The 19,158-nt window shown below is 35.3% G+C and overlaps 1 long non-coding RNA gene across 1 annotated transcript in view; it reads left to right on the top strand.

Annotated features, from left to right (window-relative positions):
- Window positions 1-15,022, top strand: part of LOC133319087 (uncharacterized) — a 36,777-nt gene extending 21,755 nt beyond the window's left edge. Inside the window, exons 2-3 of the long non-coding RNA XR_009752792.1 lie at window positions 7,445-7,510; window positions 14,972-15,022. This is a non-coding gene — a long non-coding RNA (uncharacterized LOC133319087). The remainder of the gene's footprint in view (window positions 1-7,444; window positions 7,511-14,971) is intronic.
- The last annotated feature ends 4,136 nt before the right edge of the window (window positions 15,023-19,158 follow it).

Here is a 19,158-nt window from a genome sequence, read left to right as displayed (position 1 = left end):
TCTTTAAGTTCAATTTCATGATTACGCTTCATTATTTATAAAGTGACTCCAGAAGCAGAACGACATTATTACGGAATGAAAAAAACAAATAAACCATTTCAAATTTAAATATCATTCGAAAATAATGTTTCTATAATTTCGGCCATTGCTTTTAGAAAATGGATTCTATCTGTGATGATACAGAGTCGTTAATTGCTAAGGAGATTCGGTCGTTGTTTATTTGAACACGGCACCAACGACGTCGATAGACAAATTTATTTGTTTGTATGTAAAGGCATGCGCGCGCGCAGTCGCCTGTCACTCACGACTATATTTCTAACTGATTTCAATTCACTTTACACGTCTTGAGAAGCTGGGCGACCTAAAATGATTCAGATTTAACACAGGAGTTCAGATGTGCTGTGTTCGTAGTCATTATAAGGTTGTCGAAGTTTAAAGTAATTATTTTCAATGTTGCCATTTAAATAGAATTCCAAATAATAAGCGTCAGTCGTTGGTGTTCGATTCAATCCTTTAGGAGTGTAAAACTCCATGTCGCTAACAAGACAGATTAAATTAAGATCAATCATCGGCAGTATCTCAGACGTGTCATCTCGTCGCGGGCATGATGTATGGTTGTCCACTTATTTAAGTCTCGTTACTGTATTATAGTAATCTGCTCCGACACAACCACTTCCTAATTTATATGTTTGTTTTGTCATTCATCATTTCGTTTTAAATTGCTTTCATTATTTCTTTAACGGTCGCAGCTAAATATAAATCGAGCAACTTTATAATATCGGTGTTCTGTTCCCGTCTTCTTCGACAATTTATTACAGACATACCAAACTGTATGTAACACTAGTCTCCGGCAATCTGATATCTATTAAACGTCCGAGGACGCCCCTGCGGACCTTCAGGAGTTGATAAAACTGTCAAATATAACCGACCGATCGCTGGCTTCAGCAAACAACGAAGACAGTATCGAAAAATGAACTCTATACGCATCGTGTTAAGGCTCTTTATGGAGATGTTGCGGTCGTCTGATAGGATGTTAGGATGCGGTTCATAAAAGTTTGAGGTGTGGAAATAACGAGGCTAGTGTTGGATGTAAACTGTGGACTCAATCAGGACGTTCGCTGAGAGGAAGTGGCGGTGGCGTGTCAATGTCTCTGTTCATGTACGTTGTTCGATATTGTCATAGAGTCCGGTGTAGAGCTTTACTTTACAATTAACGAGATACGAAACTGGACGACAGAGGAACGTTAGTTCTAAAAACATTAAATCTATTGCCTAGCCTAAAAATAGTTCCTTATATGTATATTAAAAGTGTTCATACGTTCTTTGTGGTGGGAAAAATTAACATATAACAATTGATTTGTACAAGTATATATCAGTGTATGCAGTCGTCGTGTGAGAGTACCTGTTCTAATATCATTCAGCTCATCCATCATCTGATTGGAGCGACAGCTGTGTGACTGTGAATGAACTCACTTCCATGTATTATGTATGAACGCGGGATATTCTATTTATAATAATAATATAAATCGAATAAAATAACGGCCGCGTTTTAGGTCACACTTAAAATACTAACGTCTGTCTGTTAAGAAACATAAGATTATGTTGTATGTTTACGAAGATTATTTTAGGACTTATAAATCAATATTAGCCGACGTGTGTATTTATTTGTTCAGATGACACACTCTTTTAAAGGACCGCGACAAAAATAGTAGTCGAGCACCTCTCGCTGGAGCTCACCTCCAGACACCTTCCTTCTAAACGTCAGTGAGTGTTGTTGTAATGTTAAAACATATATTGTTACAAGTCATCCCAAGCTCCCTCAATGTAATGATTGACAAAAATGTCTAAAAGGAATTGGTGTTTTATTTCCTTCCTTTAAGACAGCGTGCGTTTTATTTATTTTTAACTTTTTGTCGTGTTTTGATACGAACACAAAAGTGATGCTTTATATCTGAAATATGGATTTAACTTATCTGTACATGTTATAAAATAAAGTACCCAGTCCCGTCTGTCTGTCTGTTCGCAATAATCAAAAAAACTACTGCACCAATTGTCAAGCGGTTTTCACCACTCGATAGCGTGATTCTCGAGAAAGGTTTTAATATATAATTTGTTAAGGTTTTGTATTAATTTGTGTGTACATTAACGATATTTGTTGAAGATGTCGGGAAAAAATGAGCCGTCTGTCAGCTTTTAACGAAAACGCTGCCAAAACCCTTTGAGATATAACAAAAAAAGTATAGTGGAATTGTGTATTTTATATAGGTCTACAGAAAAGTCCGCAATGGCATATGTATATCTCTTAAGGATAACATACTATATCCATTTTACAACTTTTAAAAACTGGCATTCCTAAAGCGTTTATTGGAAAGCTATTTACATAAATACGGTACTAAGTCTTATCAAAATAAATTACTTTGTTTTCAAGCCTACATCAGTATCTGTAAATTACTTTTTGAATCATTTAAATCGGGCCTACCATTTGAAAGTTATCATAATATAAGTTTAATAATTCTCAAAATTAAATATGTTATTTTATATATTTTTTAAGAGACCGTGCGAAGCTGGGGCTGTACCTAGTTTTAAATATAACAACTTCTAAGACGATGCTGTATCAGTTGATTTTAAATGAACTACTACATCCTTGGCTCCCTGGAAAACATACTTACTTTATAATTGTTGTAATTCAGCGGATTAAAAATTTCTGTAACTTTGTCCGAGACTTTGGTTTGCCACTTTTATCGAACACAATTTTATGTATATTTTAAATTAATTATTTTTTTGATTATTACACCAATATTTTATCTATATAAATTAATTCAAATTTAATTCCACTGGCGAATACTATTATTCTTTTTTTATTAGGAATGAATATAAATGTTGAAATATACTATTTTGCACAAATGTATTCCGAAAATCGTTTTCAAAGCAGTGTTTAACTTGTCAGCCCCCTCTCGTCACTGCTCCTCTCTCACTACAGACATCTCATATTTCTACATTACTGTTATATAATTTATTCCGCACGGTCTACGTCCTCGGGTCGTGTTCAGTCATCTTGATGTCAAATCATCTAATTATTAAAAACCACTTTCTTTTAACTTCACAGCCGGTTCAGTGTCGTCACTCTTTGCGTTTATGCGCGTTACATCAATCTCATCACAGTTGAGCGGTAAACTTGTCACAATAATGAATGAATCGAACATGTATGAGTTTTAATAGTTGTTAATATGTAAATAAAAGTTGAGTTTTATTAATGTAAACCTGACACAGGTAACATGTAATTATATTAGTGTAGTCTGGAGCCGACGTGTGTAACGCTGATTGCTGATTGCATTATGTGTTGCTCTCGTTCGTTAGCATCACCACATCGTCTACTAAACGATCTGCACACCGACCCTGGACACACAGCCTTCTGGATCAACAGAACATAACCTGGGACACCTAATACGTGGCAGTTTGGATTTCCTTCAATCAAGCTTGACTCGAGGTTTTTGCAGGGTGCCTTTTCCTCACTCACATGATGTTTTTTCAGTTAGAGTAAACTAAATGTTCCTATAAAAAAGTATTCTCAATAACGAGATGTACAGACTTCGTATGTTCTATACGTATTTTTATTATTTTATTCCATACAATAAGGCTCCTCCCTCCCCAGTAACATAAAACCAATAAATTCACAATTGAAGCAATAAAGCAAAATCACTTAGATAGGAAAATATTCGGCTGGGAAATATGAAACCCGTATAAATTGACAGGATACCGCCTGACGACAATACTTACATTTTTACAAAGATGTTCGTTCAATCGGGCCACCATTTTGGGTGTGACGTGAAATGTGACGTCACATCATGAGGTCGGACGGACGAACGGACGGACGAGTTAATTGGATTAGTTCGATTTAACGTCATTAACGTTGCGCGGGAGGTTGACGGTGTGGGAGCGAAATATATCACCGGTAAATATGTAGCGCCCTTTTCACATCAATTTTGTATATAAACTGAATATTCAAACAATTCGTGCACCACTTCTGCTGTTGGCTTAATTTTAAGATTGGTTTTGGGCCGACGATCACATAACATATGACCAAGCCAGTCAACCGCTCGTTAACCATATTTAAATGCAACTTATTTATTTATGGAACATTTTACATTCAGACATACGTACATTTTCAGTTGGCCGAGTGTTCCAGGTTTCTGTAAGTGTATTTGTTATAGTTTGATGTAATAATATTTTAACATCAACTTATAAAAATGTCTCGCTATAAATAAGAACGTGAGCGATATTTCAGTGTGAAAAGAAAGTTCAAATGTACGTAAGTTTGAACAGTGATGAATGCATCGTCGACAAATATCCTAACTTGGTTCACAACAAACTTCAGCGAGGATGGAGAAGTCTGCGGGGATTAAGAGAAAATAATCCTTTATGTGGCGTCTGGAGGGAGGCAAGAAAAATGTGGCGGCACACGCGCCATGGACAGTTGGATGGAATTACTATAAGAGCTCATTGTTTTACTTTATATTATTTGACTTTTTAAGGATATACTTAGCGTTACAAAGAGTTATTTGAGAGTAATCATAGATATATAACTTTCTTATAGTTATAGAAAACTATCACACGCAGTGATTTACAAATATGAGGCCAATAAAGACCGTCATCTTCCCGTGATTACGGTAACCGCAAAAAGTGGAAACATTGAATAACAATAATACGTATATATGTAATTTAAAAAGTGAAATATAATGTTATAAAACGAATGAAGAGTATGGCTTTGTAACTTGAGATATTATGATAATGTAAATGTTATGTGTATACCTACTAAGAATTCAATTCTTAGTATATTTTAAATGGATACTCAAGTACGGACGAGGAAGAGGAAAATAAATATTCTTGAACGTAAACAGATTCCAGACGGTGGAATATTAATTAAGATGTCAATATTGTGTTTGTAATTTAAGGTTTCGACTTTCGCAAGGGTTCATTCGGATCATACTATGGACGTATCTGAGGCCGTATCTGTATTACAGTCTTCAGATAACCTCACGCCAGTTTTAAAGATATTACCTATTCAATAGCCACATATACAAATTAATTTACAAAGAGCTGGATACTTCTTTCCCGAGTCACGTCCTGTTTCTAAGATTTTCTCCAACATCTTATAAAATTATTCTCACTAACTTTTATTTATTAACACAATACTGCTTTGTCGCTTTCTCTTTTAAGGTTTCTTGAAGGAACTTTTTTAAACAGAATTGTTCCACTCGTTCAATTGCCTGAAATCATTTCTAACCATTGTAGTCTTCATTATAATACGTGTTATGTGACTAAAGACCAAAAACGATAATCGAGCAACGGGAATGTCAATACAATAGTAATGTATGTGTCATTTGGTGCAGAGTTCCCCTTGAACAAGCCTCATTGATTTGGTAAACCTGGCACGACGCCATCAACACAGACGCCATTAAACTGCACTGTGTGCTGTATTATAGAATAAGTGAAGCTGGGAGATGAGTTCACTGTCCAACGAATTAATCGCTATTGTTTGAGATTTACACTGAGAGCGTTGAAAATAAAGGTCGTTACATTTTAAATGTTCACTTCATTCGATGTCTTAGACTAATGCTTGGACTGATCTTGTATTACGGCTTGTATGAAATACGGCAACACCGCGGTTCAAACGTACACATTTCTGTTCGCGAAACATAAATAATTCGTGACTAAAGCCACCAGTGTAACTGCAACCATATCCCGAAGGTCTGGTGAAGGGTTTTTGTGAGTTTATCCGGTTACAGCCGGTTCTCACAGGTGGCCGGTAAATTGTCGCGGCCCCGGATAACAATGTACCGACTCACACAAGCGCCCTGGTTCTTGAGCGCCCCTCCGCTGTTCTCGACTCGAGTGTTCAATATTATATGCTATGAAATTTTAATAGTTTTGTTTTCTCCTGGCCTTTGTGCATTTCTCAGTCATCATTTTATAAATGTTATTGAGGGATATTATACAAATAATACGACGGTTACGATCTCGTTTGATCATTACTTAATAACGTACTAACAAATGTCTAAAAGCTTCGGTACGTTTTGAGAGTATTATACGTTATTATAGGATGCAAGTTAACTTGGGACGTAGTTTGGTGAATATTTATATATGTGTATTATAAGAAATGATCAGTGAACGGTGATGACGAGTATATATGTCGGTTAAATTAAGTTATTAAGGAGTTAAGACGCTGCCAGGTCTTGATTCATGTCGCAGTTAACAACACACAAACAATCATTAAAATTATCTACAAAATGGATCATCATTTAGATACAGCAATTAACACAGGACTTTCAAATTACAGTGTTATTTAAACCGTTGCAATTCATAAACATGACCACAACGCAAAAAAACATTACACATAACAGATGCAATGAACCTAATTATATAATAAATATATACATGGAGTTACAAAGGACGGGATCGGCAAATAATATTCTGTTTAAACAGTCTCTGTCTAGTATCGGTTTATTGAAAAAGTTGATTGGAAAAGTTTTATTTGTGAGATTGGAACAGAAGCTGTTCTAGGAGTAGTTTTTTGAGTAATTCAGGATGGTATTGTTGTGAGTCAACCTCAAGAGAGATAGTTAGATGATTGTATGTGTAGGGTATCGTGACCGGGCGGATACTCCACCATGAATAATATTCTAATAATTATTCATTCATATATAACTCTTAATATTATTACCGTACTATCTCATTAAAGACATTAGCTCCGCAGGCGCCATACATGAATTTGTTCTTATTCGGGCCTAAACTTTAGTTTTCACAGTGTAACAAATATTTTGTAATAGCTTCCCTCACTCCATAGTTCACTGACGTATACAGAATGCCGTAATCCTTCATATTTAATAGAGCACGATAAATAAGAAACATCAATCAAGCGCTTAATTTTATTTGGGATTCCAAAATGAAACAACACGTATCCAAACTGTTGAAACAGACTGTTGTTGTCCAGACTGTTGTTGTTTCCTATATTTGGCACGAGTTCTCTCATAATTCTATTTGTCTGATGTTGTTTTCGCACTCTGTGATATTTCTAACATTTGAATTTGAATGTCAAAATGTTGATAAAAAATAAATCCGGTCTAATTGATGAGGGATACGAGTTGCAAAATAAATATTTGATTTAACGAGTTCATACAATCGTTTTTGTTGGAGTATTCGACAATTTTTAACGATAATGTCGTTTTTTATAATAAAATGCCTAATGAATTTTCTTGTTTTATAACATTAACATATTTTTAATCTATTTAATTCTCCAACTTAAAGGCAAATATTGATTTTGATATGAATGTTCTTTAAAAGGATTGTTCAATTTTACATTCTTTACTTTACTGAAGAAAAATTTCCGAAGCATGATTTTGTATATTCCCGTGAAAGTGGTAATATTTCAGATAAATTCTTCCAGGCGGATTGGAACCTGACGGCGTGAATGCAGGAAATGAGGTGTACTTCCTGCAGACCGTCGCATCCGGTAGGCTATTTCCGTTCAGTATTTACTTTTTTGTAGTTTTCGCAAACATTCAGTGGAAGCTGTTCAATTTAGGAGTTTATTGACATGTGCCATTCTATCGTCAGTCACAATTTATACATAAAGAATTAATAAGTATATTTTAATAATACATGTATTTTATAAATTAAGCTTTTGCGTCAACAACACCTAGCGTTGCTTCTCAGGCCACCGCGACCACTTCTGAAGGACAGGGTCTTTAAATGTCGGCTTTCGACAGTCACCACTGACAACTCTGGCCATATGTCCGTAGAACTGAAAACGGTTCAATGAGACTAGAAAAATAGAAAGTCATAAAACAGACAACTGAATATTAATATTCGATGTATAAACATTATATTATGATCATAAATATATGTAGATATCAGATTACACGATAGTGTTGGTTAGTAGAGACAACGACCGAACCCGCTCCGCCCCCCGGCTCCACCTGGCGGTGTCACTTCGTAAAGATAAAAAACAAACATATTCACACCATCCAATAACATGTTCAATAGACGTTCGCTAAAATAAACCTGCATATTAACGACTTTTTTGTGACCAATTACCTTAAGCTCGATAACCATCCCTAGCTGTAAGTACATAGAGGCGATTCTTCTGTGCCTTTGGTACAATCCAATTGATAACGCCTGTGGTATCTCGTACTGTATTTCAAAAGGCTATACATTGCCGTAAAACGAAGAAAAAGTCGGAACAATATTTCATTATTTGGTACGAGACATAAGCGTCCGCTGATAAACTTACAAACAACTTGATATTGATGTTTGTATTCGCGATAATCTCAATAAATAATTAAACATAAGAACACTGTATTGAGTTGTGTTTATTCGTTTCCAAACAGACTGTCACATGAATGGTGTTAAGATTATACACAATCTATTTCTATAGTATTATCTTGTGTAAGAACATTCGATTATTATTCAACTTAAATAGAATACTGTTGCCGGCTGGATAATTAAAGGTTTGTAATTTTATTAGTAATGACGGAGGTTGTAAAATTATTGATATAAATAATATTATTTTACGTACCTAGACCACTCATGTGTCCCGCAGCGAGAACGATCATAAAATTCTATATAAAAGTGCGAACGTGAGCAAAACCCAGTTGTTGCAATAAAATGGGTTATAAGTTTAGTCACTTTATTAAACTTATGTACAGCTAAAAGACACCTTTAACAACATTCACTTATATTTATAAATTAATTTTATACCGAGGCTAATTATGATACGACCGGGATTGGTGTCGCCCGTGATTAACATATCTATAGATAAATACTTTTATAAACATTAGAGAGTTATAAGCGAGCGTGATTATTTCTTTTAATAAATACATTAAAGAGATAAGAATTGTGCAAACTTCGATTTACTGTAGAGCTTCACACGGCTTGTTACTTAAACAACACATTGTACACTACGGACATTTATATTTGTACAATAATTAAATATCTTAAAAATGCTTTAACATCATGACCGATACGAAAATATAAATAAGAAGGAATTTCATCTACACATTGAATAGTCTCCGCTCCGTGCGACAGCTGTAATACAATTTTAAACGGAGATCACGAGTGGTCCAGTATTGTATGAAATCAAATTAAGTTACTCCGAAAGGTTTTATGACTTATGATTTCGGCAAATTCGAGGCCGAATCGGTTTCAGCCCTGCGTCATTTGTCTAGTGTGTCTTGTTTCCATTGTAACACGGTACGTCTAATACATTAATTCTCACTCGTTAGTTGTAACGTGGTTTTTATTACTTTTTTTAATACGTACCTAAGTAGTTAAACCTTAACCTTACTTAGAATATTTTAAATCAAATTTTTCAACACGATCATAATGAAACAAACATGAAGCTTGGAATATGTCATGAATAATAATATAGTATAATTTGTTCATATTTCGTGTGATAGTGATTTTTTTTATGTACAAGTAAAATCTCCATTTATATTAAGGATTATAAACAGACTAAATCAATAATTTTGTACAGTAGTGTATTTATGAGACAAACAACATGACGACATGTCTATTAACGTTCGTCGCAGTCCGTGAACAGTCAAGAGTCGGGAGGTGATCACTTGAAGAGGTTCTTGACTTGATTGATTGTTAATTGTGCCAGCAGAGCTCCCCGGCCGAGCTGGCTCGGGGGCGTCTCCTCAGACAACAGAACAGATTGTTCGGATGCTCCATTTCTGACCAGCGATCATCCAACGTATGGATCCTGCCCCCTGGCTCATGATTCATTCAAAGCTCACACGATTTATTATATTATACATCAAAGAATATATTTCTCTGCTTTCTGGACACATTCTTTTTCACTCAATTGTGAATGCATTATATATATCGTAATTGTTATCAAATTTCATAATAAAAATGAAATATTTATAAAACTGTATGTTATGCTTTACAACTGTATTTGTTATTATGTACGGTGGACTGGTAAGCCGGTGATCTACGAAGCACACAATCGGAACTAACTACAAGTGAGTGTATGTTTTGTAGGTCGTAACTGTCGCCTGGGGAGGTCCGAAGACTGTTTATATTAAAGGACGATTCCTTCATCTAATTTATTGCCGTATCAAGTGTTCTTTAGAGAGACTCTGCTGATTTGTTGACCTGTTTACTCCGAAAATGCTTCATTTTGGGGTCAAACGAGTAAGAGCCTCCATTGTACGAAGTCATTCCTTTTCATTTAAAAGGCAGGCGTTTATTAAATTTCAGCGGCGGCATTTACATAACGTTCTATTAAAACTGCTCGCGTTTTTAAATGTTTAAAAATTGCTCTAAAAGTTTATACACATGTAAACATAGTTTACATATTTTCTAATTTGAATGCAGTAGTGGTTGATGTATCTGTATCTAGGGTCAAGTGTCATGATGTTTGGGTTAATGTCAACTAATAACCGTGGCGTCATTATGTTCGGTAGCCACGATGTCAGGTTTAATACTCGCAAGGTTTTCGCCGTACATCTTCGGTTTAGCTCGTTAAGTGTCATCCAAGCTTTGAGACATGGCATTCTTGAGCAGAGATAAGAATGATTCTCAGAAAACAGGACGCCATCTCCGGCTTGTTTAGTTTCGATAACTTAAAAATAGAAAGGAGATAAACATCAGTTCTGCTCCCACTACCTTCTACGGGACAGTTTGGGAATTATTTGTATTTGATTTCCATGTAAATTTCAATTTCTATTAAATACCTAATATTGTAATTGTATTGTCTCATATTTATTTTACAACATTATATAATTTTTTTTATAAATTTGACTTGAACCATACATTTTAAAGATAAAAAAAATTAGGAGTGCTTTTTTTATAGAGAGCGTTATTTAAAAGTCTGTCTAGCCATGTTTTTTTACATTATTATAAATATGGAACACGTGTAAGTCAAGTATGCACAAATCTATCAGCGGTGAGCATTAGGACGAGTGGTGACTGTCGGGACACACGCTGCAGACGGGATGAGGCAGGAATTAGCAGGTAGAAGTTATAGGGATGGGAACTATCGATAAATCTTAAATCATATTATATAGTACAATAAATAACGATGCGTGATATAATCGGTTTTAGCATTACAAGTTTTTACCGTTGTCCACAGTCGGAATGTGGCGGCATGAATGACTAATATTGAAATTACCAGAAAAACCTCACCTCATCTTGACCTTAGAATTTCTAAGTATTAGACGAATAATGATTAAAATAAGATAAGTTAAGAAAGTCAAGGATTAATAAATGAATAAAGTATTATAGTCTTTTTTTTAAGACAATGATTTTTACAAAGCAACATACAAACATAAACATAAAAAGTTAAAATGAATATTTATAATAAGCTGTTGAAGCAATGAAGATCAATTATTTAAGATCTAGAGAGTCCTAAGACGTTTTAATTTAGATAAAACATTGGAAACCAATGTTACTTCACCGTGTCCTCAACTGTTATCGTCGTCTCCCCTCACTAATCGTTATCTCCGTTTTATCAATACTTTAATGAAAAAAGGAGGAGCATCTTATTTGTTTAAGTGTCCCGAGTCGTGTCCCTCAGTGACAAACAAGCGATCCTAACAGACCTTTACAAATTAATAAACATAAAACGTTAAGGCACTCGAGAACGTTGTGAATCATTTGCATGTTGAGTTTGATTTGTTGTTGGAAACGATTATAAGTAATATATGAGAACCAGGTGTGTTTATTTCTTTATAAAAATTATTTCACAAATATATTGAAAACGTTAATGAAACATTTTAAATATTGGATTTTCTGTCTGTCTGTTGCTTAACAAATATTTATCTCTCCTATGATATGAATCTCTAATGGTGTTGTAACAAGTATATTTTTACGATAGTAACATCCAGGTATTGGAGGCTTCTTGGAACATGAACTCAGCGTGAGACGGCTCAAGTTACATGAGCCTCTAAGGCTGTTACGAGATGTCTCCCATTCCATATCAGTTGAAATATAACCATAAAAATATCAAATTTAAAAATAAGATGTGTGTAAAAATTGGTCGGAAGAAAGTTTTGAGTCGTTATATAATATATTTTTAATAAAGGTACCAGTTAGGATGAGTGGAAATATGTAACAAACATTAAGTAAATGTTTGGTTACAATGTGAAATAATATTCAAATTATACTACTCCCGAAAGTAATGTAAATGAGAGAATATAGATTATCATTGTAAAAGAAATCGCAGCGTGAACTCTTGCCGGCGGTTATTCTCTACTATACTATGTTTGTGCTGCAATTATTAGTTAATAAGAAATGGAGTTTTGCAACTCATAAAGTAAGTTTAACTCCTCGTCCGACCACGTATCGGTTCTGGTGAGTATTTTCATTTGTTTCGTATTCAGCCGGACCGCCCACGTTGTCCTGTGTGATGTGAGCGCACTACGATCACGGTCATTATAGTAGACAGTAGTGTGCATATCATACTACACATACACACATTCATTATTACTGAAATAATATTTTACCAACAGCTGGTGAGAACATTTTTATTTTAATGTGTATTGATGTTTTTAGTTACTTTGAAGATTTTTTCCGTCCTTTAAATGAGAAGTTTCACGTCAACATTTAGATGAGTGTCTGTCGATTTCGTCTTCTTTCTTGTAACTGTAACGTCCCAAAAAATAATTTACGCCAAAATTACAATGAAAGAGCATTCGTGTATATGAATGAATCTATATTTTAAATACGAGTAAGTCAGTATATTATTATGTTGTATAGAGCTGTAGTGGATTCCACCAGCCGGGATACCAGGATTGATATCATGTTCTCCGTCTTCCAAAACTGTTGCTCTCCAGAGTAACAGTTACCCTTCTTTTTGTCAGCCTTAAACTTATGACCTCAGCGCCACATTCTTTATTAATGTGCCAAGTTCAGGGTCAAAGTAAGTCAACAGTCAACGTAGTAAGTACATCTCTAAAACTAATTTATTCGACCGGATTTCCTTTTATTTATTGGTTCCCACTAAACAATAAATTATGGTGGCAATACCGCCGCGCGTGGTGCGCGTGCGCTCCCGCTGACAGCGAAATGTGCGCGTCGAGCGATTTACTACACTGCTGAGTGTACGTATCAATGCACAATATAATAAACCTTAACCCATATAACATAAAGGTGATAATTCGTTTATTTCTCGGTAGCCAGACACTCAGCTTCCGTCGCCCGTCTCCCTTTATCCGACGGCGAGTAAGTAAAGTAACTCTGTTATACTTAAAGAGTCTAAGATAAACTCACCGATACGGTAATGCGGTATAAATAGAGCGATCGGTTTAAATTAAACTATATATTATACAGGAGTTAGTGTTGGTTCAGTTAAAATAAACTGATATCATAACAATCATCATTAACTGAAATAACGTATAGAGTGCGGAGAATGTGGGAGTTCTACTGGAATAAGAATTGCAAATTAATATTAAGTTATGAAAAATTAAAATTAATATATCTAAGAGATGAGTAACCCACTACATGTTACAGGAAAATTGTAATTTGGAGAATTTTTAAGACGTCTTAGATGTTCCTATGACAACCTGGATAATAGAAAAATTAAAAAACACAGACTGGCGAAAATATATACTGATTTGGAAGAAGTTGAAATATGTTGAGCCTTAACAAAAGCAGCGCGACGACGACTCTTTAACTTATTAACATAATAATGTGGCGGAGAACAAAAACTACCCCCATATAAAAACGCGGCTGAGTTTTCTTTAGCGAGGAAAATAATATCTTACGGAGGGCGACGCAGTGAGGAACCCTCCAGCGTGACGACTTGTAATTACCCGGCTGTCCGAAAATATCGCTTTGAAACAGATTCCTCCACATCTCTTTTAAAGCAATTCTTTACATAAAAAGGCATTGGATGTTTAGTGATATTATAACTTAACTGATGTGTGACATGCGGGGTGTACTTGCCTTTGATTCAGGGTAATATGGCGAAAAATATACTTCGGAGAAATTATATACTAAACAGATTTAACAATAATATATGTTATAATTTTATGTGTTCGAAGTAAACATTTTTTATAGGACTGACTTCAAGCCATAAAGTAGCTGTGGCATTAGATCCCAAGCCAATACCACTGACAGTAACAACTTTTCTCCAGTCTCGTTTTGTATATAATATTTTTAGTTTGAGAGATAAAACACTTCCGAAACTTGTTGATTTAAAAGCGACTTGGAAAACATCCTTGATATCGTTTATACTATCTCACTAGCTGTTATAGAAAAGTAACGATATGTTTAATAACTGACTAAGAAGAACGTTATATTATATGTAATTTAATCATAATCTTAAATTACTACATGTCAGAAAAACGTAATCAAACTGGGTTTCAGTATTCGTTCTTTTACTTTGTATGAAATCAATTCCTGTACTCGTATTCCTTTTTTCCTGTACTCGTATATTCTTGTGAACGCTGCAGTAGGTGTTATTCTACTTCAGAATGAATCAATCAACCGTGTCTAATATAATTCGATTGAAATTTTGTTTATGCCATATACATATATTGTCGAAGCCGGCGCCAGTAAGTCACATATGTAATACAATATACGCGTGTCTCATAGAAAATGTACAATTGATGCCTCGATGTCGTGACTGGAGTCATTACTTCTACTCCTGTCTTTGGACGAGTTGTAATTATATGACCGGCCAGGAGAGGGTGCATGCATTATATAACGATGGTACCGACTATCGATACAAAATCAATATTATAATAAGGGTTATAAAATAACTCACTATTGAGCTACGTGTGAAATGTAATACTTTAAATAATGTTGTACTAAAGGAACACTCTTTACATCTGACGATGGATGTAAGTCTTCATTCTGAACTTTTGAACTTTCAAATGAATCAAGCAATTTGAGTTTTGTTACCAAAATAAATATAGACCTTTTTCATTCAAAAATGTGAAAAATAAAATGAAATCTGCTTCAGCTGTTACCGATACAAAGAAAGACAATCGTGAACGCATTCAGTAATGAGGCCCATCGGTATCATTCAATAGAACCTTCGCTGAAGTTTCAACCAGAGACAATTAAAACTCACAACACCTATCTGCGCCGTCGGTTGAAAGGATGCCATAATAAAAGAAGAGCGGGCGGCATCACTAATGCCTAATACAATTGTAGCGAGTGCTGTTCATACAACGAGGGAGTAAAAATACTAGGGATTGAGCTGCCATCGATTGCTGTGAGTTACAAAATATATAAAACACATGATTCATAGGTTTAAACTTTACCAGGATGAAAGAGGAGCTTGTTAACTAACAAATGTTGCCTTAAACTAACAAATGCGAAATAATTATTACGTGAATTCTAACAGTTCATGTTTACTGTTTAGTTCATAGTTACTGTCATTGGCTACAATTCAAGTAATGATAAATAAAAAAGCGGTAGAATAAAACTACAGCCGTCATAAAACAAAACTATAAAAACGACGATCGATAAATAAAACGCAATTTAAAGAAGTAACATCAATTACGGCTCCAGCGATCGTATCGACCACCGTATGTCAATTACCTACCAATTAATGCGTATCGATATATTGTATTGTACAGCCCTATCGCCCCTTCAGTGCTTGTCATTAAGGGTGATCCATCAAAACGTCCGCTAGGATTTAGGGCGTTCGACGCCTGCGCAGTAGCCTCGGGGATGCAGGGGAGAGAAGGGTGTGGGTCGGGTCGGAGGGGGAGGGTGTAACAAACAAAATTAGATATTCGTGCGGTGTCCATAAAGCGGGAGTGCACACTGATTGATTGCTTTTGCAAGGATTACTATTTTTGCTCCGCTTTAAGTATTTGAGATGGGTTCGTCGACCTCTCTGCAGACCGACTACCTCTATAAAACTACAGCTTAATAGAATATACTAATCTCATGAAGCCTTACGTAATCCTCACTAATGTTATTAAGATAATATTTTTATTATAACGATTATGTAGTTGATGAGATAAAATGATCAGTATGAATGTGAAGATCCGTCGAAAATTATAAAAAGCGTCCTCGAAAATATCTATCGAACATCTTGAACGTTTCAGAAGTTGCCCCACGGCCACAGAGGCGCCGCAGAGGAGCGCGCCTCGAACAAAGGCTCGCCGCAAACTACTTAAATATCGGAGTATCTGTTGTATTTTCAATTTTAAATAACAATGGCCGTGTGCCGCGCGCCTTAACGCCCGCACCTCAAAGCCTTTCATTAGCGACTTATTAACGAGATACGTGGAATGATGAGCAGATTATTGTGAATGCATCCTGCGACGTAACACGGAAAAGTATCTGCATCCTGTAACCAAATATCTGGATGAGGGTGACGAGGAACAGAATGCAATTAAGACATGTGATGATGTAAAGAACTTGTATCACCTGTTGTGAAATTTATTTCAGTACCCGCGTTATCTGAATGATAACCTATTTATATATTACAATCCCATTCCATGGTTGGTCTGTGTAATGAACACATCATATAGCACCAGTGTATCTTGCATCCCTTCACAATTAATAGGTAAATCGCTTCACGTGCCAGATAAATCCAAACGTAAACTTGGTCTCCTCACCCACTGAATAACAAATGACCTACGAACGCGTACTGCCACCGATATACATACATGCATACTAAACAAACACACATATATATACATACATACATGTGAACAAAGCTATACATTTATTTCTACACCTAAAAATCATCTAGAATCTCGTGACGACTGCTATATCATCAATATTATAAAACAAATTAAACTGGAAGTATTAGAAGACTATTTCAAAGGAAACCTTTAAAATTCTTTTCACATCGATCGTCTAGAAGCTCTGGCGTAACTCCAATGTAGCCTTTCACGTATTGTGGCTACGGCATTGTGCTACGACAGCGCTACCGAGTGACGCTCAGGTAATCCCAAATATAGCAGGCATTGTCGCGGCCAATTACTAGTATTACTGTCATTGTATACACTTTTATAGTTAACATATCGGAGTTTATACACGGGTCAACCAATATAACGCCTGCCACATACACGAGCCACATATTCGACTTTTTACATTCATTTACTGTTAGGGAAATATAAAATAAGTACAATGACCATATATAGTGTGTATTGAAAGTCTCAGGTTTCTGCGAGTATCCGTTTAACTGCTGTTGCAGATTGTACCAGCAGTCAAAAATAATGAACTGAAGATTAGCATTTTATTGTAATATATTGATAAACATAAATTGATAGAGCTTTATGTGATATCATATCAAAGACTTGGAGCTTACTAATACCGTAAAATTGACAATTAGTATTGTAATAGTTAGCACTGCGAGTAGGATATCAAATAATCTTGAAAATAAATACACATAAATATTTTTTACTTCACTAATATAAATACATGCAGGATACATTAGAAACGAGAAAATGCTTCATTCATCTTCTTGATGAGGTGTAATTTTCGACAATACTGTATGTTCATTCGTCCGACACCAGGAACGAAGCGTTTACTTCACACATATAGTATTTATAAATGTTGTGTGTCATTAGCAGGTGTTCGCGTACGATCAACATATTTCACGCTAAAAGTCTCATTAATCTGAAATCCCAAACTATTTGTGCAAATCGACCCGGGGTCCAAACGTCGGTGACCCTCGACATAACATCAAATATTCAAATGTAGTACGGAGCATAACTTTTCTTAGGGTCTTAACGATTAAAATAATTATAGTACTATTTAGGTATAACTGCAACATTACAAAAGAATTAAAATTCTGTAAAGCCATTACCAGAAGCATTCTCGAATGAAGAGTTAGACAATGCTTATCATTTAAAAAGGGTATCTCAGTCGGTAGTCTGTGGGGTGTATTGTTATGTTGTTGTGGGACGGTTCATATATATCGTCGTTTTGATGGCATGTTTGAAAAGCTTCCAAAATATGCGACCGTCATAGCCTCATTCATTGTCCCAACCAATGTTTTAAGTGTAGCTCTTAAAATTATACTTCAATACTATATCCAGTGCAACCGTTTCGTTTTTTTAAGATTGTTCATATAAAGGTGACATGAGACCAAAGAGGAAATGAATTATATGAAAATATATATTTTTATTTATAATTGAAAAGAAACCTCAAGTTTATATAACCCGTAATTTCATAGGCGGGAAGGAAAAATGACTAAAAGGTGAGTAGAATGCGGCGAGAGAACACAGATAGGTGTACGGACATGAAACGCCTCGCTCGTCTCGACTACTGAGATTTGTTTGAGATGCTGAGACTTCAATGGGAAGAGCTTCAATGACGTCACATGTATGACGTCACATACACCACCTCCCTGAAACACTTAAGAGGATAACTGGGTGTAGACAAATTTAATAAGATACCGACATTCGTACTAACTGATACCTAGCAAATGACATTCTTTCATTTTAGGCTCTAAAACCGAGTTGTAGAACATATTTTCGATTGCAGATGGGTGCAGGTAAAAGTATGTGGTGCTAAATCAAATGGAGGATATAATTCTAGGGAGAGTTGTAAATCAAGGAGACGCGGCCGACTAGCGACTGTAGGACGTGTAATTAAGGCGTGTGAATTTATAAGGGAAGCCATTATATTCACGAATAATGAGTAAATACATTATATATAATGAGGCGGACGGGGTCTTTACATTGTGAACTGCACCTATCAGGACCTAAGGTTGATATTAAAAAAACAGAAAGGAATGGAAAATAGACGGATCATTTAGAAATATAATGAGGAAGACATTCAGACAAATTAGGATAACTAATAACTTGCAATTATAACGCCACCGAGTTTAGATCATTATCAGATAAATTGAAAGATTTTAACCAACTTCAAGTGATGGAGGTATTGATTATATACGTGTATAATGAGTACCTAAATCTTTCGGAAAAATATACATTTAAGAGTCAACCTCTCTATATTCACTGCCTACCCAGCATTTCTTTTATAAAGTCCATTCTTGTCAGATGTGTTCTTCGATAGTTGCTTGTACACAACCTTTGGGAGTCGTAAAGATGGAGGAAAATCCCAAAAGAGGTTATCAACGTATTGACAAAACAATAAATTCAAAGTGATTTCAACATTCTCTTTGAAGATTCCGTCAGAGCATCAACTCTCACTTGGATAACGATGAACACTTTG

Source organism: Danaus plexippus, chromosome 12 (genome assembly GCF_018135715.1).
Source record: "Danaus plexippus chromosome 12, MEX_DaPlex, whole genome shotgun sequence".
Taxonomy (NCBI): Eukaryota; Metazoa; Arthropoda; class Insecta; order Lepidoptera; family Nymphalidae; genus Danaus; species Danaus plexippus.
The sequence above is the reverse complement of the archived record's forward strand: the minus strand, read 5'-3'. Positions and strand labels throughout refer to the sequence as shown.